Raw genomic sequence first — 24,041 nt, forward strand, 5'->3', positions numbered from 1 at the left:
CAACTTTGCAGGATGCGTTTTTTCCCCTAAACGATGCATTGCGACGTATTGAAAAAAACGCTAGTGTGAAAGTAGCCTTAAGCAACAAGCTGTAAACAAAAGTATTAATATCTCAAGAACTGCTGCACATTTTAATAAACAATAAACTGCAAAATTGCTTGTTTCTACAAGCCCAATCTGAAAATGTCCATCTATGAAGATGAATAATAATCCTTTCATGAAGGCAACCTCTAGAAAATCACATTTTCAATGCAATTTTTGGTGGCCGGCCGTCTTAAAGAGGCTTCACTTTATTTACAAAAACATGTCCCTAAGCAACACTCACACAAACACAATTTATTTTTATTTATTTTTTTTTTACAACAAAGCACTTTTCTTTTTTTTTACAGCAATAAATCTACTTATGCCATTGAAGCTGGATTTTAGGGTTGTAAATTAGAACATCTTAATCTAACAAGAGATTTACCACTAGATGGATCCAGTGATCTGTACAGTTCTATTACATCAAGCCCTTTGCTATATTTTCATCAAAGTACAAGAGTGCAGATTTATGGGAGGAAAACATCCGCCACTCGTCACTTTTATTGATGTTCCTAGTTCTGTTTTGGCCCAAACAGACACATATGCAACTCATATGAATATGAAAAGCAGGCAAGAAAGAGCAAGAACCCAACTTCAGATAAAATCTGATTTTAGAAACATCGCTGAGGAATGCTTGTTGGGAGTAAGTACTTTTTATTAATTTTCAGTGTTGTGCTATGATGTTAACAATTATTTAATAATAATAATAATAATGATAATAATCTAGCATGAATATTAATATTATAAATTGACATTTAATCCATAAAGGGAGTCTGTTATCCTTAAAACTTGATTTAAACTACGGTAATAATAATAATAATAATTTTTTATTTATATGGCGCCAACATATTCCGCAGCGCTTTACAACTTATTGAGGTGACTTGTACAGACAATGGACATTACAGCATAACAGAGATCAACAGTTCAAAACAGATACCAGGAGGAATGAGGGCCCTGCTCGCAAGCTTACAAACTATGAGGAAAAAGGGAGACACGAGAGGTGGATGGTAACAATTGCTTTAGTTATTCAGACCAGCCATAGTGTAAGGCTCAGGTGTTCATGTAAAGCTGCATGAACCAGTTAACTGCCTAAGTATGTAACAGTACAGACACAGAGGGCTGTATACGGTACTTACAGTATACAGTCCTGCAGGATAACTTTTAATTTTATAATAAAAAACTTGAAAGACTCACAACAAGCACAAAAAAAATAAAATAAAATTAGACTAATAGGAGTGTAACTAATATATAGCATTCAGGGTTAATCAACTGGTAATCTGTCATGATCCAGACCGGGTTTTGGGTCCTGTTTTCCCTTTTTCCCGGTCTGGTCATGTCAAGAGTTAACCTTTCTCCGCCTCTGTCATCGTTAGTGGTTGGGTGAAGCCATTTATTGTCAAACTACTGTGTTTTGTATTTTTAAATCATAATGACAACCCAAAACATCCAACTGACCCTGATCAAAAGTTCACATACCCCATTTTTTAATACCGTGTATTGTCCCCTCTCACATCAATGACTGCTTGAAGTCTTTTGTGGTAGTTGTAGATGAGGTTCTTTATGGTAAAGCTGCCCATTCTTCTTGGCAAAAAGACTCCAGTTCATGTAAATTCCTAGGCTGTGTAGCATTAACTGTTTTTGTGTTGGAAAGTCCAAGCACGTTCCATGTGCAGTTTCCGGGCTGATAAGTGCAAATTTGCCTCCAGTATTTGCTAATAACATGCTGCATTCATCTTTCCTTCAACTTTGACTAAGTTTCTGTGCCTTTGTCGCTCACAGATCCCCAAAACATCAGCAATCCACCTCCGTGCTTTACAGTAGGATTGGTGTTCCTTTCATCATAGGTCTTGTTGACCCCTCTCCAAATGTGATGTTTATGGTTGTGACCAAAAAGTTCAATTTTGGTCTCATCACTCCAAATTACCTTGTTCCAAAAGTTTTGAGGCTTATTTCTGTGCTGTTTTGCATATTATATGTGAGATACGTTTTGGCATTTGCACATTAATGGCTTTCTTCTGGTGACTCGACAATACATATATCGCGATCCACCTGTGGTTTTTAACCTCTTAAATGCTGCTGTCAATCTCTGACAGCGGCATTTAACTCCTGCTTCTGGTAAGCACTCTGGAAATCCCACCCATCAGTGATCCCATTATGTGATCACGGGTCATCGATGGGTTGGCATGACAACCAGAGGTCTCCAGCAGATCCCTATGGTTGTCATAGCCAGATTGCTATGAGCACCGCCCGGTTGTCTGCGCTCATAGCAAGTGTGCATTTATGCTACATACTGGTGATCTGATTATCGCTTGTATATAGCAGAGCCGATCAAAGTAGTGCAGATTCTAGTTTCCCATGGAGACAATTGAAGCATGCAAAAAGTAAAAATAAAATGTTTTTAAAAATATAAAAAAAATAAAAGTTAAAATCACCCCATTCCGCCCAATTCAAAATAAAACGAAAAAAAAATTAAATAAATCAAAGATACACATATTTGGTATCGCCTGGTTCAGAATTGCCCGATCTATCAATATAAAAAATAAATTAACCCGACCGGTAAATGGCGTAACGAGAAAAAAAATCAAAATGCCAGAATTGCTTTTTTGGTTGCCAATACATTTCAATAAAATGCAATAAAGAGCGATTAAAAGATCATATATACACCAAAATTATATCAATAATAACGTCAGCTCGGTGCGCAAAAAGTAAGCCCTCACCCTGCCCCAAATCATGAAAAATGGAGACGTTACAGGTCTCGGAAAATGGCGCCTTTATTTATTTACCAAAGTTTGGAATTTCTTTTCACCACTCAGATAAAAAAGAACCTAGACATGTTTGATGTCTATTAACTCATAATGACATGGAGAGTCATAATGGTAGGTCAGTTTTAGCATTTAGTGAATATGGTTAAAAAAAAAATAAAAACAAGTGTGGAATTGCACTTTTTTTTGCAATTTCACTGCACTTGGAACTTTTTCCCATTATCCAGTACATGATATGTTAAAAACAATTGTGTCGTTCAAAAGTATACCTTGTCCCGCATAAAGCACTCACATGGCCATTTTGACTGAAAAATAAAAAAGTTATGGCTATGGAAAGAAGGGGAGCAAAAAACAAAAACGCAAAAACTAAAATACCTCCGGTCGTTAAGGGGTTAAATTGCTTACAGTATACAGTCCTGCAGGGGAATAACCCCCTATAAAAATCTTACATTTTGCCGACTGGGAGGGAGAAGAGCAAAAGAGTACACAAAAGTATAATATATACAACAGTTTTTTTGTGTAGCTTGGTTACAATACAGTGGGGCCCACCAGGAGTGACCACTAGAGTTGAGCGACTTTTACTTTTTTAGGATCGAGTCGGGTTTGGCGAAACCCAACTTTGTCAAAAGTCGGGTCGGGTGAAATCGGCCGATTATTTCGAAAAATTTGGGGCCGACCGAAACATGAAACCCAATGTTAGGTCTCGAGTTCCCGCTTCTGCACAGGGGGAATCTCGAGCCATCTCCGCTGCGGTCTCCCATTCTTATCCAGCCGCAGTGGAGTCTGCTCAGCAGGGACGTCGGTCCCAGCATCTTGCTCAGTCTCACTCTGTACAGAGAGTTACTGCTGCTTCTTCAGCTTCTGCCATTAAACCCAGTGCTGGTCAGCAGCGAGCGGACTTCTCTGGGACTAAGTCCTTGTCTGCACACACTGAGCATGCCCAGGGCAAGATCTCCCGTTGGAGATCGAGGGTCATGTGCTCAGGCTCTGCAGCACATTCCATTGGTCCTTTTGGCAGGTCTTGGAAGGGCAAAGTTTCCGTGGCCACTTCCTGTGCTGCAACTATATAAACTGCGCATGACCGCACGGCCATGCGCTAGTGTACATTTGCTTACGTGTGTTTGTTGTGAGTGCAAGTCGTCCTTGGATACCCCTTCCCTATTGAATGTCTGTTTGCGGAAGGTGTATGGTTGCTATCTAGCGCCCGACTTATCCTACAGCACTAATCACACGTTACAGCGTCCAGTTGCTGTGACCGCCAGTACGGCGCCGTGCACTTCCTCTGTGCTTTCCTTACCCAAGCCTGGGTGGTTAGTGGCGTTCGTCAGTGCGGCACCGCATGCACTCTTGTGCCCTAATATTGTTATTCAGCTTCCTTACACACCCAGTTGCGGTGTGGTGCCAGCAAGGGTCTAATCGGACTTCAATCCTAGTTGGGGTTGAGTTCGCTGACTACTTGCTCACCTTCTATGTGCGGTACCGCGATCCTGTGATGCAACAGGATCGCTTCCTTCACGCTGGGTGAAGTTTAACCCACGTGTGTATACTTATGAGTACCGCCATATAGTCCGTCATTACTTAGCAGCAGGTTCCATCTCTGCACGGTGGACCCCGGGCTGCGAACGCACCATACACTATCTGTCTTATTATTTGGTGCTTTCCGCTAGCCCTAATATTACACTAGCGCCAGGGTCTGGCTAGTAATGACGAACAAACAGCAATTCTTGCGGTATATCCAGCAGCTGGAGGGTAGGTTGGCGGCTCTTGAGAGCGCAACCTCAGCTGTGGATGTTACCGCAGTTGCTGTACAGGCTGCTAGCGTGGCTGCAGCAACCCTGTCCATTGCCACCCCTGTTCCGACATTTTCTCGCCTCCCGCTGCCAGAAAAATTTTCTGGTGATAGCAAGTTTTGTAGGGGATTTGTGAGTCAGTGCTCTATTCACCTCGAGCTCCTGGCTGCACGTTTTCCCACAGAGCGGGCTAAGGTGGGATTTATAGTGTCTCTCTTGTCGGACAGGGCGTTGGAATGGGCTACGCCGCTGTGGGAGCGTGGTGATCATGTGGTGCAGAGTGCTCCGCTGTTTCTGAGCACTCTGAAACAGGTCTTTTTAGGACCTCAAGTCACCCATGATACTGCGCTCCAACTGCTGGCATTAACTCAGGGTGAGTCCTTGGTCAGTAATTTTGCCGTCCAATTCCGCACTTTAGCTTCTGAGCTGGATTGGTCGGATAAAGCTCTTATCCCCATATTTTGGAGGGGCCTGGCTGACCACGTTAAGGACGCTCTGGCCACTAGGGAGATTCCTGCCACACTGGAGGAGTTAATAACTGTCTCCACTCGAATTGACCTCCGTTTTAACGAGCGGAGGTTAGAGCGAGCCCAGTGTAGGCAGAGGTTTCAGCTGGCTCCTACCTTCGCCAAACCTCTGGAATCTCCGGTCCTGGTTCCTGAGTCACATGAGGCCAGGGAAGTGTCACAAGCGGGATCTAAGTCTCGGACCGCTTGTGCACTCAAGGTCTGTCATGTTTGCCAGCAGTCAGGACATCTAGCCACCAGATGTTCTCAGCGGTCGAGGAAACGTCAGCGTCTAGTGGTAGTAGATGGAGGTACACTAGACACGGCGATGTTTGCCTCTAAATTGTCCTTTAAGGGGACAATTACTATAGGCTCATTCTCCAACTCGGTAGAGCTCTGCGTGGATTCTGGGGCGGAGGGCAATTTTATGTCTTCTGCCTTCGCCCAACGTCACGCAATACCCCTGGTTATGCTAGCTCAACCAGTAACGGTACGAGTGGTGAATGGGTCAACACTGCCCTCACAGATAACACACCAGACCATCCCTTTTACTCTGTCCATGTCGCCATCTCATCAGGAGATTATATCTCTGCTCGTCATTCCAGAGGGAATTGATGAGGTCCTGTTGGGAATACCTTGGCTACGGTACCACTCTCCTCATATCGAGTGGTCCTCTGGCAGAATCCTGGGATGGGGTGAATCTTGTGGGGGTAGGTGTCAGAGGGAGTGCGTTCAGGTTACTACTACAGAGGTACCCGCAGATCTTTCCTCTCTCCCCAAGCAGTATTGGTCTTATGCAGACGTGTTCTCCAAAAAGGCGGCGGAGATCCTTCCGCCCCATCGCCCCTATGACTGTCCTATTGATCTCTTGCCTGGTGCTGAGCCTCCCCGGGGTCGAGTCTATCCGCTATCTCTCCCGGAGACGGAGGCAATGTCACAGTACATCCAGGAAAATCTGGCAAGAGGATTCATTAGGAAGTCAGTGTCACCTGCTGGGGCAGGGTTCTTCTTCGTGCAGAAGAAGAATGGGGAATTGCGTCCATGCATAGACTACAGGGGCCTTAACGCTATCACCGTTAAAAATAAGTATCCTTTGCCCTTGATATCTGAGCTCTTCGATAGGCTTCGGGGAGCAAGGGTATTTACTAAACTAGATCTGCTGGGTGCTTACAACCTGATTCGCATCCGTGAGGGGGACGAATGGAAGACGGCTTTTAACACCAGGGATGGGCACTATGAATATCTGGTGATGCCCTTCGGGCTCTGTAATGCCCCATCCGTTTTCCAAGACTTTGTGAACGATATCTTCCGGGATATGCTTTCCACCTCGGTCGCAGTCTATCTGGATGATATTCTCATCTACTCTCCAGATATTGACTCCCACCGGAGAGATGTTTGCAAAGTCTTCGACCTCCTACGGGCAAACTCCCTCTATGCCAAGTTGGAGAAGTGTATGTTTGAGCAGGAGTCCCTACCTTTCCTAGGCTACATCATCTCTGCCCAGGGATTGGCTATGGATCCTGCCAAACTACAGGCTGTGATGGACTGGCAGGAACCCCATTCTCTTAAAGCGGTGCAGCGCTTTATGGAGTTCATTAATTATTATCGCCAGTTCATTCCGCACTTCTCAACTTTGGTAGCTCCCTTGGTTGCTCTCACCAAGAAGGGGGCGAATCCCAAATTGTGGTCTGAGGAGGTCTCCAAGGCCTTTAACTCTATAAAGTCACACTTCGCTAGCGCTCCCATCCTACATCGCCCCGATGTTGATAAGCCATTTATCATGGAGGTGGATGCCTCTTCTGTTGGTGCTGGAGCAGTCCTCTTCCAAAAGGATGCTCAAGGTCGGAAGCATCCTTGCTTCTTTTTCTCCAAGACCTTCTCACCAGCAGAGAGGAATTATTCCATCGGGGACAGGGAGTTGCTAGCCATGAAGTTGGCTTTCTCGGAGTGGAGACATCTCTTGGAGGGAGCACGTTTTCCCTTCCAAGTCTTCACAGACCATAAAAATTTGGTGTACCTGCAGACAGCCCAGCGGTTGAATTCTCGCCAGGCCAGATGGTCCTTATTCTTCTCCCGGTTTCATTTCACCCTCCATTTTCTTTCTGGGGAGAAGAACATTTGGGCCGACGCTCTCTCTCGCTCCGTTGTGTCATCTGCGGAGGAGGAGGAGGATCCTCGGCTTATTGTCCCCACCGAGAGCTTGAGAACTGTGGCCCCGGTTTCGCTAGAGTCTGTGCCCCCGGGCAAGACTTTTGTTCCATCCAATTTGCGACCGGAGGTTCTCTCTTGGGCTCACTCGTCCAGGGTGGGTGGACATTTTGGTACCAAAAGGACATCTGAGTTACTGGCGAGGACGTACTGGTGGCCGCATATGGCTCGTGATGTCGCAGAGTATGTTCGGGCGTGTGTCTCTTGCGCCAAGAACAAGACTCCTCGGCAACGGCCAGCTGGTTTGCTTTTTCCTCTGTCGGTGGCGGACAGGCCCTGGGAGGTGGTCGGGATGGACTTTGTGGTGGGCTTACCCAAGTCTCGTAACTACACCTTTATCTGGGTGATCACCGACCATTTTTCCAAAATGGTGCACTTGGTGCCTCTTCCACGGCTACCTTCTGCACGGGCGTTGGCTGTCTTGTTCGTCAAGCATATCTTTCGCCTACACGGTATGCCAGACAAAATTGTTAGTGACCGGGGTCCCCAGTTTGCGTCTCGATTCTGGAGAGAGCTTTGTCATCTACTCAATATTGAGTTGAATCTCTCTTCGGCATATCATCCCGAGACGAATGAGTTGGTAGAGAGGGCCAACCAGACCTTGGTCACATATTTACGACATTTTGTTTCTGCCAGGCAGGATGACTGGGCATCCTTGCTACCGTGGGCAGAGTTTGCACTTAACAATGCCGTAGCCGACTCCACTGGTCAGACTCCATTCCTCCTAAATTACGGCCAGCATCCGCGTGTTCCTGTGCCCATGCCTGTGTCTTCTGCTGACTCCAGGGTGGCAGACTGGGCTGTGGAGGCACGGGACATTTGGGACCGCACGCAGGATGCCATTCGGGCCTCCAAGGAGAGAATGAGGTCCTCCGCCGATGTTCATCGGCGCCCCGCTCCGACCTTTGCTCCTGGCGACTTGGTGTGGCTCTCCGCCCGTAACATCAGGCTGTGAGTTGAGTCCACTAAGTTTGCTCCTCGCTACTTGGGTCCCTTCAAGGTTCTCGAACAGGTTAATCCTGTGGTCTACCGTTTGGCTCTTCCTCCACGCTTGGGTATCACCGACACCTTTCATGTGTCCCTCTTGAAACCCGTATACATGTCCCGGTTTTCCGAGTCATCTGCCGGGACATCGGGTTCGTCTACGGACGATTACGAGGTGAACGCTATTTTGGGGTGCAAGGTGGTACGCGGCAAAAAGTTCTATCTGGTGGATTGGAAGGGTTATGGCCCAGAGGACAGGTCATGGGAGTCTGCTGAAAACATTCGGGCCCCACAGCTCATTGCTGCCTTCGAGCGCAGCGAGGCCCAAGGAGGGGGGGGGGCCCTAGGAGGGGGGGTAATGTTAGGTCTCGAGTTCCCGCTTCTGCACAGGGGGAATCTCGAGCCATCTCCGCTGCGGTCTCCCATTCTTATCCAGCCGCAGTGGAGTCTGCTCAGCAGGGACGTCGGTCCCAGCGTCTTGCTCAGTCTCACTCTGTACAGAGAGTTACTGCTGCTTCTTCAGCTTCTGCCATTAAACCCAGTGCTGGTCAGCAGCGAGCAGACTTCTCTGGGACTAAGTCCTTGTCTGCACACACTGAGCATGCCCAGGGCAAGATCTCCCGTTGGAGATCGAGGGTCATGTGCTCAGGTCCTGCAGCACATTCCATTGGTCCTCTTGGCAGGTCTTGGAAGGGCAAAGTTTCTGTGGCCACTTCCTGTGCTGCAACTATATAAACTGCACATGACCGCACGGCCATGCGCTAGTGTACATTTGCTTACGTGTGTTTGTTGTGAGTGCAAGTCGTCCTTGGATACCCCTTCCCTATTGAATGTCTGTTCGCGGAAGGTGTATGGTTGCTATCTAGCACCCGACTCATCCTACAGCACTAATCACACGTTACAGCGTCCAGTTGCTGTGACCGCCAGTACGGCGCCGTGCACTTCCTCTGTGCTTTCCTTACCCAAGCCTGGGTGGTTAGTGGCGTTCGTCAGTGCGGCACCGCATGCACTCTTGTGCCCTAATATTGTTATTCAGCTTCCTTACACACCCAGTTGCGGTGTTGTGCCAGCAAGGGTCTAATCGGACTTCAATCCTAGTTGGGGTTGAGTTCGCTGACTACTTGCTCGCCTTCTATGTGCGGTACCGCGATCCTGTGACGCAACAGGATCGCTTCCTTCACGCTGGGTGAAGTTTAACCCACGTGTGTTACTTATGAGTACCGCCATATAGTCCGTCATTACTTAGCAGCAGGTTCCATCTCTGCACGGTGGACCCCGGGCTGCGAACGCACCATACACTATCTGTCTTTTTATTTGGTGCGTTCCGCTAGCCCTAACACCCAATGCAAGTCAATGGGGAATCAAAGTCGGCAGTGAGTGGAGGACAAGAAAACACCTACAGTGCCCATTTTAAAGCCAAAAACATAAATTCTTATTTCTTAAGCTTGTCAATCTTAATTTATTTTATAATAATAGTTAGACATTGAAAACAGGGGGTTATTTGGCTAAAGTTATGGGGGGGTAGGGCTGGCTCAAATTTTCATGGGCCCAGGAAACGCGGAATATGTCACAGCGGTGGAGCAGGGAGAGGTAAGTATTTCAACTTTGCAAGTGCTGTGATCCTGAGCAAGCGGGGGGGGGGGGCACTTGTTGGCACTGGCACAGGGCCCCTCAAAGTACGGCAATGTGTTTGACGGCGGGAGGCGCCTCTCACTGCCAGAGACACTTTTCCATACTATGAGGGGCCCTGTGCCAGTGACGTCACCAACGAGTATGCCCCCCCACCAGATGAAGGAACCTGCACTTTCATCTGCACCTTCCTCTTTGTCCCCGTGTAAGGTGGTATAGTATGCAGGAAGGGGAACCTGACTTTCAGCAGGGTCAGATTCAGGCTGTGTAGAGTGCAAGGTAATCTGTAGTAATCTGGGTCAATGTGCCAGAAGACTCATCTAGCAGTGGCTGGGCAATGGGCAGGATGAGGAGGAAACACATATATAGGCCCAAATAATAAAGTAGGCTGAATGCAGTTCAAAATTGGTAACAGGACAAAACAGGCGGCATAGCTTTGTTCAGTGGAGGACAACTGTAATGAGTGGCGCAGACACAGTTAGATGGCCCAAAATAAAAAAGTAGGCTAAATGCAGTTCAAAATTGGTAACAGGACTAAACAGGCGGCATTGCTTTGTTCAGTGGAGGACAATAATGAGTGGCGCAGACACAGTTTGTAGGCCCATAATAAAAAAGTAGGCTAAATGCAGTTCAAAATTGGTAACAGGACTAAACTGGCGGCATAGCTTTGTTCAGAGGAGGACAACTGTAATGAGTGGCGCAGACACAGTTAGTAGGCCCAAAATAAAAAAATAGGCTAAATGCAGATCAAAATTGGTAACAGGACTAAACAGGCGGCATAGCTTAGTACTGGGGTGGGCTCCTCTGCTGAGTAGCAGACAGTGGTAGTAGGTGCAAAGTATTAACTGGTCAAAATGGAGGCCAGTGCCTCTGTATATTTTAACTATTATCTATCATTTCAACAAATTTGCATTGGCAGTGCCATTGAAGGATTTAACAGCACAGACTACCCAGTGGTGGAGCAGGGAGAAGTAAGTATTGCAAGTGGTAGAGCGCTGTTCGAGCTGGGGGGGAACACTCTCTCGTGGGCGGCGGTATTGGCACAGGGCCCCTCATATTATGACGGTGTGTCTGATGTTGGTTGTGCACCACCACCATCAGAGACACTTCATTGTACTATGAGGGACCCTGTGCTAGTGCCGTTGCCCAAGAGTGGGCGCACCCACCTGTCCAGGCAAACGGCACTCGCACGGGTGCTTGCGCCAGGTGGTGCCCACGGCCCTGTGGGGGGAGTCAGCCCATTTAGGGAGGTATAAAAATGGCCTATGGTGGACATTCAGCAGCTGCAAATGGCGGAATTGGAGATGTCAGTAAGAGGAGGCCAAAAGCAAGACATTTTTCAGGCAAGCTACGTGTCAGCATGAGAAGGTGGGGCAAAATAATTTGAAATCCATGAATGGTTCATTTTAATGAAGGTTAGATCATCAACATTCTGGGTAGCCAGTCCTTTTTTCGGTCAGTATTGAACCAGCAGCACTGAAGACTCTTTCTGATAGCACACTAGAAGCAGGGCAAGCGAGCTCCTGTAATGCATATTCTGCCAATTCAGGCCAGGTGTCTATTTTAGATGCCCAGTAATCAAAGGGGACTGACCTGTGAGGGAGAACATCGATAAGGGAGGAAAAGTAATTCATAACCATACTGGACAAATGCTGTCTCCTGTCACTTTGAATCGATGCAGCACCACCTGTCGTGTCAGCGGTCATTGCAAAATCACTCCACAACGTGGCCATAAAACCCCTCTGTCCAATGCCACTTCGGATTTGTGCACCTCTAACGCCTCTGCCATGTGGCCCCCTACGGCTCATGTGAGAACCATCACTGCCGCTGTGTGCTGGGAATGCCTGAACCAAACGGTCTACAAGAGTTGCTTGTTTGGTAGCCAATATTTGCTCAAGGTTCTCATGTGGCATGATATTTTGTCATTTTCCTTTATATCGTGGATCCAGGAGGCAGGCCAACCAGTAATCGTCATTGGTCATCATTTTGATAATGCGGGGGTCCCTTTTTAGGATACGCAAGGCATACTCAGCCATGTGGGCCAATGTTCCAGGTGTCAATTCACTGCTTGTGCTGGGTTGAGGAGCACTTTCTTGCAAATCAACATCACTTGTGTCCCACAAAACCCTGTATCTGACCTTGCAAAGCCACCAGTTTCTATTGCCCCCTGTGAAGCATCCATCTTCCATAAATATTCATCCCATCATCCTCCTCCTCCTCTTCATCCGCCACCTCGTCCAGGAGAGTTCCCTGAGCAGACAATGGCTGACAGTCATCAAGGCATCCCTCCTCCTCTGCTGCAGATGCCAGCTCCTTAATGTGCATCGAACTTTGCATCAGCAGACGCATTAGTGGGAAGCTCATGCTTATGATGGCGTCGTCTGCACTTACCAGCCGTGTGCATTCCTCAAAACACTGAAGGACTTGACAGAGGTCTTGGAGCTTCGACCACTGCACACCAGACAACTCCATGTCTGCCATCCAACTACCTGCCCATGTATGTGTATCCTCCCACAAATTAATTACAGCACGCCTCTGTTCGCACAGCCTCTGAAGCATGTGGAGTGTGGAGTTCCACCTTGTTGCAACGTTGATTATTAGGCGGTGCTGGGGAAGATTCAGCGATCGCTGATGTTTCAGCATACGGCTGGAGTGTACGGGCGACCGGCGGATGTGCGAGCAAAGTCTTTGCACCTTCAGGAGCAGGGCTGGTAACTCCGGATAATTTTTGAGGAAGCACTGCACCACCAAGTTCAAGGTGTGAGCCAGGCAAGGTATGTGTTTAAGTTCTGAAAGGGCTATGGCAGCAATAAAATTCCTTCCGTTATCACTGACTACCTTGCTTACCTCAAGATGTACACTGCCCAGACATGACTGAATTTGTTGCTGCAAGTACTTGGCCAGTACTTCCGCGGTGTGTCTGTTGTCGCCCAAACACTTCATTTCTAACACAGCCTGCTGACACTTACCACTAGCTGTTTGATAATGGGACACCTCGTGTGCAATACTGGCAACTGCGGATGGAGTGGTTGTACGACTGCGCTCTGTGGACGAGCTTTCGCTTCTGGAGGAGGAGGGGTGGCGAACGCCTACAGCCAACTGTTTCCTTGTCCGTGGGCTAGGCAGAACTGTCCCACTATGGCTGTCCCCTGTGGACCCTGCATCCACCACATTAACCCAGTGTGCCAAGATGGACAAGTAACGTCCCTGGCCATGCCTACTGGTCCATGCATCTGTTGTGAGGTGCACCATTCTACTGACTGATTGCCTGAGTGCATGGACACTGCGGTCTTTGACATGCTGGTGGAGGGCTGGGATGGCTTTTCTCGCAAAGAAGTGTCGACTGGGTAGGTCATAGAGTGGTACTGCGTAGGCCATCAGGGCTTTGAAAGCTTCACTTTCAACCAACCAGTAGGGCATCATCTCTAACGAGATTAGTCTAGCAATGTGGGCGTTCAAACCCTGTGTACGCGGATGAGAGGATGACTACTTTCTTTTCCTCTTGTAGGGTGAGCTGGACTGGAGAGGTGCATATGGTGGAACTAGCAGTGGTGGTGGTTGTGGACACGGCGGATTGAGAGAGGGTTGGCGATGGTATTCTCGATGTTGGCCTACATACAGTGTTTCCTACCAATAACCTTGTGATTCCCTGACTGCTTTGGCCTTGCGACGATACCTCCACATTTGCTGCTGGTGGTGTCCTAACCGTTGGGCTTACTGTGAGGGAAGCAATGTAGCATTGCTGACTACCTTCATTCTGAGCAGGTGCACCAACAGTACGGGACATTTGGTAGTTAGTCCAGGCTTGCAAGTGCATGCTGGTTAAATGTCTAAGCATGCACGTTGTATTTAAATTTTTAAGATTCTTTCCTCTGCTAAAGGTCTTTGAGCATTTCTTACAGATAACTTTTGACTGATCATTCAGATCTTAGTTAAAAAATTGCCACACAGCACTCTTCCTACTATAGAATACCTTTTCAGGCATTGCACGCTGTCCTACTTTCCCCAGATGGCCACGCTGTTCTAAAACTGTTTTTGTTTTTGACAAACGTTTTTGGCCTGATACGGGCCTGCCAGATGACAGCTGTTGCGATGTAGATGGCTGCTACGGATCATCCTCCTCCGCTTCTGAGCTACTGGTAGCGGCACCCTCTTCCCCCAATGGCTGCCAATCTGGGTCAACAATCACCTCCTCTTCAATGTCATGTGCACCTTCCTCTGTGTCACCGTGTAAGGTGCTATAGCGTTCGGGACGGGGCACCATAGTCTCATCAGGGTCAGATTCTAGCTCAGTACACTGCGAGGGCAATGTAGTGATCTGACTCAAAGGAACAGCATTATAATCTAGCTGTGGCTGTGCATCAGTGCACTCCATGTCCGATTCATCTTGTAATGGGCAGTTAACAATTTCCCGTTCTAACCCAGGCATGGTATGTGTAAAGAGCTCCATGGAGTAACCTGTAGTGTCGCCTGACGCATCCTTCACTTTTGGTTTGGGTGAAGGACACAAGGAAACGTCTTGTTTCTGACCGGGAGCATCCACTGACGACTCGCTGCTTTTATATTTGGAACTTTCTGAAGAGGAGGCGAAAGAGCTAGAGGCTGAGTCAGCAAGGAAAGCCAAAACTTTTTCCAGCTGCTCCGGCTTTAAAAGCTGCTTTCCTACTCCCAGATAAGGGAGCCTTTGAGGCCTTGTGTAGCCAGACGATGACGCTGGCTCAACACCTCCAGCCTTAGGTGCTATTGTGCTTTTGCCACTACCACCAGATGCACCAAGACCACCATCAGTACAAGCTCGCAACCACTGCCCACGGCCTCTTCCACCTGACTTCCTCATTTTTTGGAAAATCTAACCAAAATAACAACGGTTATATGGTACTGTAAAACAAGGTAGAAGGAGTATATAAACGTGTTGAGATATTAAATCTCCCTTTTTTTGGGAGACTGAACAAAAAATCAGGCCCTGTGCAAAAAAAACACAATGTAAGTGGCTGAAAGTGGCTGGCTGATATACCACAAACTAACAGGACTGCAGTATATCCACTTTGTGACAATTTGAATCTCCCCTTTTTTGGGGGGAGACTGAACCACAACTTAGGCTGTTAAATATTAATTATTACCGTAATTGAATTATTCTTATTCTGTACTGAGCACATTGCTTCTTGCTGACACTATCAAAAGCTATTTCTGTGTATGTAGCTCAGAGTATAAGTTAACTCCATATACAGAGGACACGTGGTCTGTAGGAAACGTATATAAACGTCTCTTAGGAGGGTGTGGGGGCCTTTTGTCACGTGGGACTGTCACCCCTGCCTTCACCATGGACGTCGGACAAAGAAGCAACAGCTGATAGTCATAATTCTACTCCATGCCATGATGACTTCAGACTTCACACAGACAGACGGTTTTACCATTCAGGACCTTGGGAAAGATGAGTAACAAGACAAGCGCTGATATTTACACATGGACAATATGTTCATAACTATTTCATCTACTTTTATGTTATTGCTGCAATGTGGTTTTTCTGTGGACAATTCAATAAACCACTATATTTTTCATGAGAATACCGTGACATTTTTCTTTAAGAGTAAGCACCTGGTGAATAGTCCTGATTAAATAAATGTGCGAAATAAGAATTTTTAACATTGGCCAAGCCAGCCAGTTTTGATTTTTTGTGCTATTTTTGCGTGAATTTCCTTCAATCTTGCACACAGGGGAAGAGAGAAGAGCTCCGCTAGATGTTATGCAAGTTTTCAGAAATTTCACTTCAAAACTTCAAGTCACAAAGATCTCACAAGAACCTATGAAACAGACTAACAGGTGTCAGATGGATTGACAAGCATTAGCATTGGAAGTGCTGAAGATAGACGTGCTGAAAATAGCCGTGCTGATGACCAGAGTCCAGCGTTGTGCAGCAAAGGGACTACAAGCTGAGACATTTTAAGGTAAGAAATGGATTTGATTAATTCATATGCTAAATCAAGTTAGATAGAATTTGAAAGTTTGTACAAATCTAGCTTAGAAATATTTTGGCTTAGTTTATTTGCAGAATGCAAGATGGCAAATTTAAAGTTAGATTCTAAGCTAATGTCTAGGAAAAAAGAAAAAGAGCAACTGAAAAATATATTACATATGATTGATGTATTTCCCAAGTACGTTACAGAGAAGTCCAAAAAATACAGTGTAGAAAGAATTTCTAAGGAAACTAATGATGTTCCCAAGATTGACTGTAATGTCAAGAGTGAGGAAGATGTGACGCACGTGTCTGTATTGACCACCCAAGGTGACTTTGTCTCTCATGATGATGAAAAACAAGATGGAGGACATGTAGGAGACATGACAACTGACAAAGATGATGCACGAGGGACAGATGTACAACCACTAAAAATAGAAGACGAGGCCCAACTCCAACCTAAATCTAGGAAAATCTTGCTAAAGTTATGTAAAATCATTCCTGCATATGATGATAAAATCCATGTGTGCAGAAATTCAGAGATATTTGAGAGTTTTGCTGATAAGTTTGATTTGACTAATGAGCAGAAAAATAAATGTGGCTACCAGTAACTTTTATCAGGAGATTTTCATTAAAAATGCAGAATGATGAGTTCCATGAAGACATGACTGATGTAGAAAGATTAAAAATTTTGATATTCTGTGGATTAAAAGAAAATTATCCAGATCTTGATATTCTTCTAAAATTGAAGATTGGCTGGAAAGAATGTACTTTTACATTTATGTCCATTTTTGAAAGGGTTTACAAATTGGTCAGTACGAATTTGAATGAACAATCAATGATAAATTGTTTTGTAAACAAATTTAAATTCTTAAATCCTGCATCTCGTATAATTGCTTCACAGAAAAATTCTTTATATGAATGTGCGCAATCCCTTGATTTTTCTAGAAAACATGAGAATCTTGAAAGGAAAACAAATTTTACTAAGTTTTTGAAACCAGGCAGAATTCAATCTTATCAAAAGCCAAAATCAAAATCTGCAAACCTGATCCAAAATCACATCTATGAAGTACGAAGAAAATTACATATTTGCTACAAACCCTATGAGTCCATTAAAGAAGTTGCTCTGAAAGAGTTAAAAACTGAAGGGCCAGATCTGTCTGTAAAGATGGCGGAAATTGACAAACAGAAGCAGGTGTGCAACAGCATAGGGGGTGAGCTGAACACTCCGTTTTCACAGCTCATAAGACTAAAGATGGCAGTTTTAGGTTTTCAACAAATTATCGACAGAGAGGTACATTTTGGTTTAAGAATTGGCTAAAAATGTAATTATTTTATATTATATGATGAGTTATACAATGTATTATTTATTAATGTAATTATTTTATTCAATATAATTCTGCAGTTACATATATTAATATAATATACAGTAAATACTGTAGCATATTTGTATAAGTAGAGATTATATTAACTGTATTTTTATATGTATAATGAAATAATTAAAATTTACTCCAGTAATAATATTTAGAATTACATTAAATACATTTATTAAATATATACATATGTATAAGATATTTAAATTATTTTGGTTTTAAATAAATATGAAATTAACCTTTATCTTTCATTTTCCCTTAGAATTTTACTTTCAAAGCAAGGATTGAACAAAAAAATACCTGTTTCATGAATTTATGTCTTATTCACACAGGAAGTTATATTAACTGCATGATTTTTATATATTTAACACTTAAAATAAATAATATATAACTAACAATATTATTGATTGCTATGGTACGCTGTGATATTATAAGTTAGGAAAATTACCAGATTTGGTATAGATTAGGGAATGAAGACTTCAATCAAGATACCGGAGTTATGTTAATAAAGACATTTCATTTTTCTAAATTCAATTGATTCTTAAAAGTTGCAAGAAGAAAAGCCGTTATCCAGAAGTTCCACAAGGTAACAATGCTATGATTTCTGAGTAATAATAGACTGTGTCAAATACAATTCATGTCACCACTCACGACTGCAGCATCCAGCACTGACAACTGAGTACAGTATCAAAGATGAACTGTGTTATTACGTTCCAGTGGTTTCCTATCACCTATAAGACTTCCATGAAAGCTGGTGAACACTCAGGTAATTCAACCCTGACATGTGTCCTGTGCACTAAGGACTGGTTATGGTGCTATGTTTAGCAAGGAAGAGTCAATGTAACCCTTGCTGTGCTGACCAAAGATGTCACACCTGTTCCAAGACCAGTGTGGATGATATGGAAGGATTCCAGATGATTTCCAATGTAAGTCCAGGTCTCTAAAGTGACACTGCACAGATATTAAAGCTACATTTCATCTATGAACTTTGTTTTCTTATCAACATTTGAATTTATGGACTTTGATTGACACATGACACACAGTCTCTACATATCTACATGCTATCATTTATTTCAAAAGACTTATATTAAAGATTGTTTTAAAAGAACCAAGAAGATATCAATATTAAGACCAGATGACATCAGATGGTGATCAGACCTGAGATGCTTCAAGTAGATATAGGGAAGTATAATTATATATATATTCTATGAATATTAGTCACGGCTTACCATAACATGAATTTACATATCATTATATTATTGAGAACATATAACAATATTATTATTGATATTATTATTATTACATTATTTTGCCAAATGCCTATTAATATTTTTAATTTGAGGGTTCCAATCAATGTCTGTCACCCTCAAAAGGGGGAATTGTTAAATATTAATTATTACCGTAATTGAATTATTCTTATTCTGTACTGAGCACATTGCTTCTTGCTGACACTATCAAAAGCTATTTCTGTGTATGTAGCTCAGAGTATAAGTTAACTCCATATACAGAGGACACGTGGTCTGTAGGAAACGTATATAAACGTCTCTTAGGAGGGTGTGGGGGCCTTTTGTCACGTGGGACTGTCACCCCTGCCTTCACCATGGACGTCGGACAAAGAAGCAACAGCTGATAGTCATAATTCTACTCCATGCCATGATGACTTCAGAATTCACACAGACAGACGGTTTTACCATTCAGGACCTTGGGAAAGATGAGTAACAAGACAAGCGCTGATATTTACACATGGACAATATGTTCATAACTATTTCATCTACTTTTATGTTATTGCTGCAATGTGGTTTTTCTGTGGACAATTCAATAAACCACTATATTTTTCATGAGAATACCGTGACATTTTTCTTTAAGAGTAAACAACTGGTGAATAGTCCTGATTAAATATATGTGCGAAATAAGAATTTTTAACATTGGCCCAGTGTATATACCAACACAATGTAAGTGGCAGAAAGTGGCTGGCTGATATACCACAAACTAACAGGACAGAAGTATATCCACTTTTTGATCATTTGAATCTCACTTTTTTTTGGGGGGAGACTAAACCAAACCTCAGGCCCTGTGCATAAAACAACACAATGCAAGTGGCAGAAAGTGGTATATGATATATGAAAAAATACAAGGACTGTAGTACAATTTCAATCTCCCTACAATGATCTCAGGAAAAGTATGGCAGCAATAAAAAGGACTGCTGCACGCAAAAGTGTGGACAAATAAACAAGATAACTGTGCAGAAAGGAGCAACAGGATTTTTGCTTTTAAAAAAAGCAGTTGGTTTGCACAGCGGCGTACAAACAGCAATGCAGCTATCAGGGAGCCTTATAAGGCAGCCTAATAAGTTACAGAGCTGATGCACAAAAATATAGCCTCCACTGTCCCTGCAAACAAATGGTGGTGTTGGACAGTGGAAATCGCTACAGCACAAGCAGTTTCGGGACTTAATCTTCCCTCCCTAACTATATCCCTTCTTCTGATGCAACTGCAGCAACCTCTCCCTATGTTCAGATCGGCAGAAGTAAGATGGCGGTCGGCGTGCACGCCCCTTTATAGCCCCTGTGACGCCGCAGAAAGCAAGGCAATCACTGTCATGCTCTTCTCTAAGATGGTGGGACCGAGACCTATGTCATCACACTGCCCACACTCTGCGTCCTCCTTCATTGGCTGAAAAATAGCACTGAAAGCGTCATACGAAACGCGACTTTGGCGCGAGGATCGCCGAGCTCATGGCCAATCCCACACTTTGCCGAAAGTCGTCAATTTTGGAATTTGTCCGATCCGCTTCGCTCAACCCTATTGAACACCATTTTTCAATGTTATATAAGGGTTTGCATAAGTTGAGAAACTTTACAAGTAAATTATGTTGCATCTGCAGACTATTTCTAGAAGCTTATTGATAAACATATACCTTACAGCACAGACATTTATAAGAAATAAAACAAGAGAACTCCTCTTAGGGAAATACTGTGTTAAAGAAATAAAAATACACATTTTGTGTGTGCCAAGGTTCTCACTGCTCACCTTATAGGTTTGCACTAGAAATCAAACATCGGTATATACCTTATAGGCACAATGTAGGCAGCTGTCAGATCTTCTTTTTCTGCACATCCTCTGGGGCTCACTGTATGGATCACAGATGGGTGTAAACACAAATAGAGATGACTATTGAACGTTATCCCAGGACAGATGGTTTAGAAGAGTTATGCACTTGTCTTGTCTTCAGGTCCAAGCTCTCCTCCCTTTCCTTATGACCGCCACAATTTTTTATGCTCAACATTGGGTCTTAGAAGTGGCCTGACGTTCCTCACTGACATCTCTCTAGGAATTTTAAGTCACACTTTGACACTCTCCTCTGTCTGGGCATTGAAACTGTAATGTTTTTGGTTTTTGTTTGGAGTTTGTCACCATCCAGTGTCTATTGTTATCATCCCCTCAGAGGCTTGTGGTTTCTACAGATAGCACCTACTGTTCCTCAAGTCTTGTTTGTTAACACATTGTTTTCAGTAAGCATTACAAATTGATATTTAGAGATAAACAGCTGTGCTGCATTCATCCATGCCAACTCATACTGTACATTCTAGAAACCCCGCCCTCACTTAAGGTACCGTTACACTAAGCGACGCTGCAGCGATATAGACAACGAGCCGATTGCTGCAGCGTCACTGTTTAGGTTGCTAGGAGACGTCAAACACGGCAACACCAGAACGATGCAGGAGCGATCCAGTGACGTACTTATCATTCTCGCCGGTTGTTAGCTCCATGTTAAAACATTGCTGGCATCGTTGCTTTTGCTGTCAAACATGACAAATCACGCCGACCTGATGACCAAATAAAGTTCCGGACTTCTAGCTATGGCCAGCGATGTCACAGTGGGATCCTGATCGCTGCTGCATGTCAAACACGAGATCGCTATCCAGGACGCTGCAACATCACGGATCGTTGTCGTTCTTGTTGTAAAGTTGCTCAGTGTGAAGGTACCTATACTCTCTGCTAATTAAACCATTGTTTGCTGTAAGCATCACAATCTTATTATAGACATTTAACATTAAGCTATTATCTGACCTATAAATTCTGATACATAAATCTGTGCGCTGCATTAAACCTGCACTTTTCCTCTTTATCTGAAACACCTCCACTTCCTACTAGTTGTGTGGCTTCCAGTGGTTAATGCCTTACGTGCTTATCTGCTTTCCAACATAACCTAATGCCCGAGTCTTTTCTGTTCCTTTTGCCTACCAATGTCCTGGGACACCTTTTGGCTTTGAGACTTTACCTCTCTAGGAGCGATGAGTGAACATGCTCGGATGTCTTATCTGAGCACGCTTAGATGTTATCCGAGCATCTGGGCGTGCTTGTATATTATGCTCGAGTCTTTGTGGCTGCATGAATGCTGTCTGTTAGACAGCTTCAACACATTTGAGGATTCCCTAACAAACAAGCAATCCCCACATGTCTTGAGGCTGTCTACCAGCCCAAATTATGCAGCCGCAGGGCCTCGATCAGGTGCTCAGATAACACCCAAGCATGCTTGGATAAAGGTACCGTTACACTAAGCGACTTACCAACGATCACGACCAGCGATACGACCTGGCCGTGATCGTTGGTAAGTCGTTGTGTGGTCGCTGGGGAGCTGTCACACAGACAGCTCTCTCCAGCGACCAACAATCAGGGGAAAGACTTCAGCATCGGTGATCGGTGATATCACCGCTGTGCTTTGCTTTACGGCCGGCCGGCGCTGACACAGTGCAGGGAAAGCTCTCGGCAGCAGCACGTACATTAGCAGCGCTCCTGCCGAAAGCAGTTTTAACCCTGTGGACGCCGGGGGACGTGAAAGACATCGGAATGTGAGTATGTACTGGTTTTTTTTTTTAACTTTTACAATGGTAACCAGGGTAAATATCCGGTTACTAAGCGCGGCCCTGCGCTTAGTAACCCGATATTTACCCTGGTTACCAGTGAACACATCGCTGGATCGGCGTCACACACGCCGATTCAGCAATGACAGCGGGTGATCAGCGACCAAAAAAAGGTCCAGATCATACCCAGCGACCAACGATCTCCCAGCAGGGGCCTGATCGTTGGTCGCTGTCACGCTTAACGATTTCGTTAACGATATCATTGCTACGTCACAAAAGGCAATGATATCGTTAACGAAATCGTTATGTGTGAAGGTACCTCAAGACTTTATCCGAGCATGTTTGCTCATCACTACTCTCTAGGTGGGCCTAACAAGAAGATTGGAAAATATTATTGTTCTTCTTTATTAAAGTGCTGAACATATAACGTGATCCTGGAGAGCTTGTCAGCTCAAACACACCAATACAACAAAATATGAATTACATTGTACTTATCCATAAAAGTAACATCCCTTAATTCAGTCAAGGGTCTCTGCAAGGCAGTGCAATACCACTTACCAAATCAAACTCATGATGTATGCAACAGATCTCCAAAGTAACTGTGAATGTCAAGGGTGGGATTTCGTGGATTAAACCACATGACCACATGATGTATGAATTAAATTTCCATAGTCATTGTGGATTCCATGTAGGTAATTGGGTAGATTCAATTACATGGCCTCAAGTCTGTTGAATATTCATATTTTCACATTTATACTGAAAAAGGGGCATGCTACACAAGAGATTGTAGTCAAACCAAAAATGTTGTACATTTTATTAGTACACCAACTATGTGTACTGTGGTAGATCAGTTTACTCAGCTTCACATGGAGGTAGACACGGGAAAACTGCGGTTTGAAGGATGCACTCGGTTTGTTAAATATGGCATAAACCAAGGGTTAAGCACAAAATAAACACGGTCCCCTGAGCAAAACAGGAAAGTAAAACAAAATGTGAACTCTAGGAACAGTCCTTGTGGTAGTGGGGTCAGCCGCTCAGGGTCAGCACAACCCATGGTTCAGGCCTAAACCACAGTACAAACCACTTCTCTGGAGTGTTCCTCTCCAGACTCTCAACACCAACACTGCTTCTGGAGCCCAGACCATGAGACTCCTCACCCATGTGACTTATCACATGACTGTGACATCACACAGGTCCTGTCATCACAAGGTGGTGATGACTCTGCATGTGGAGATAAGGTGGACACCATCCCACCCACTCTATGGATGTCCACATAAAACCAGCCCATTTATGCAACTTTAGCTTAAGCCTCACACTTTAATGTGCTGGAGGAAAATACTGTGGCTTTATATCACTAACTCTATTAAGCTTAATGACACATATCTCCCCTCGAGTACTTTACCAATCGCTTTGTCACAGTACCAATATTAAATATAAAAGGGATAATGATATCTGACAGTAATCACAGAGTGCAAATATCAGTTCATTTACAGTTCAGTTCATTCCTCATTCATAGTAACATAGTAACATAGTAACATAGTTAGTAAGGCCGAAAAAAGACATTTGTCCATCCAGTTCAGCCTATATTCCATCATAATAAATCCCCAGATCTACGTCCTTCTACAGAACCTAATAATTGTATGATACAATATTGTTCTGCTCCAGGAAGACATCCAGGCCTCTCTTGAACCCCTCGACTGAGTTCGCCATCACCACCTCCTCAGGCAAGCAATTCCAGATTCTCACTGCCCTAACAGTAAAGAATCCTCTTCTATGTTGGTGGAAAAACCTCCAGACGCAAAGAATGCCCCCTTGTGCCCGTCACCTTCCTTGGTATAAACAGATCCTCAGCGAGATATTTGTATTGTCCCCTTATATACTTATACATGG

General features: G+C 44.4%; 1 long non-coding RNA gene across 1 annotated transcript; it reads left to right on the forward strand.

The window, feature by feature from the left end:
- Positions 1–599: 599 nt before the first annotated feature.
- On the forward strand, positions 600–19,100 carry LOC138642110 (uncharacterized). Its single transcript, XR_011313999.1, has 3 exons — positions 600–724; positions 15,675–15,905; positions 17,549–19,100. It is a non-coding gene; the product is annotated as an uncharacterized lncRNA (long non-coding RNA).
- The last annotated feature ends 4,941 nt before the right edge of the window (positions 19,101–24,041 follow it).

Source organism: Ranitomeya imitator, chromosome 1 (genome assembly GCF_032444005.1).
Source record: "Ranitomeya imitator isolate aRanImi1 chromosome 1, aRanImi1.pri, whole genome shotgun sequence".
NCBI lineage: Eukaryota > Metazoa > Chordata > Amphibia > Anura > Dendrobatidae > Ranitomeya > Ranitomeya imitator.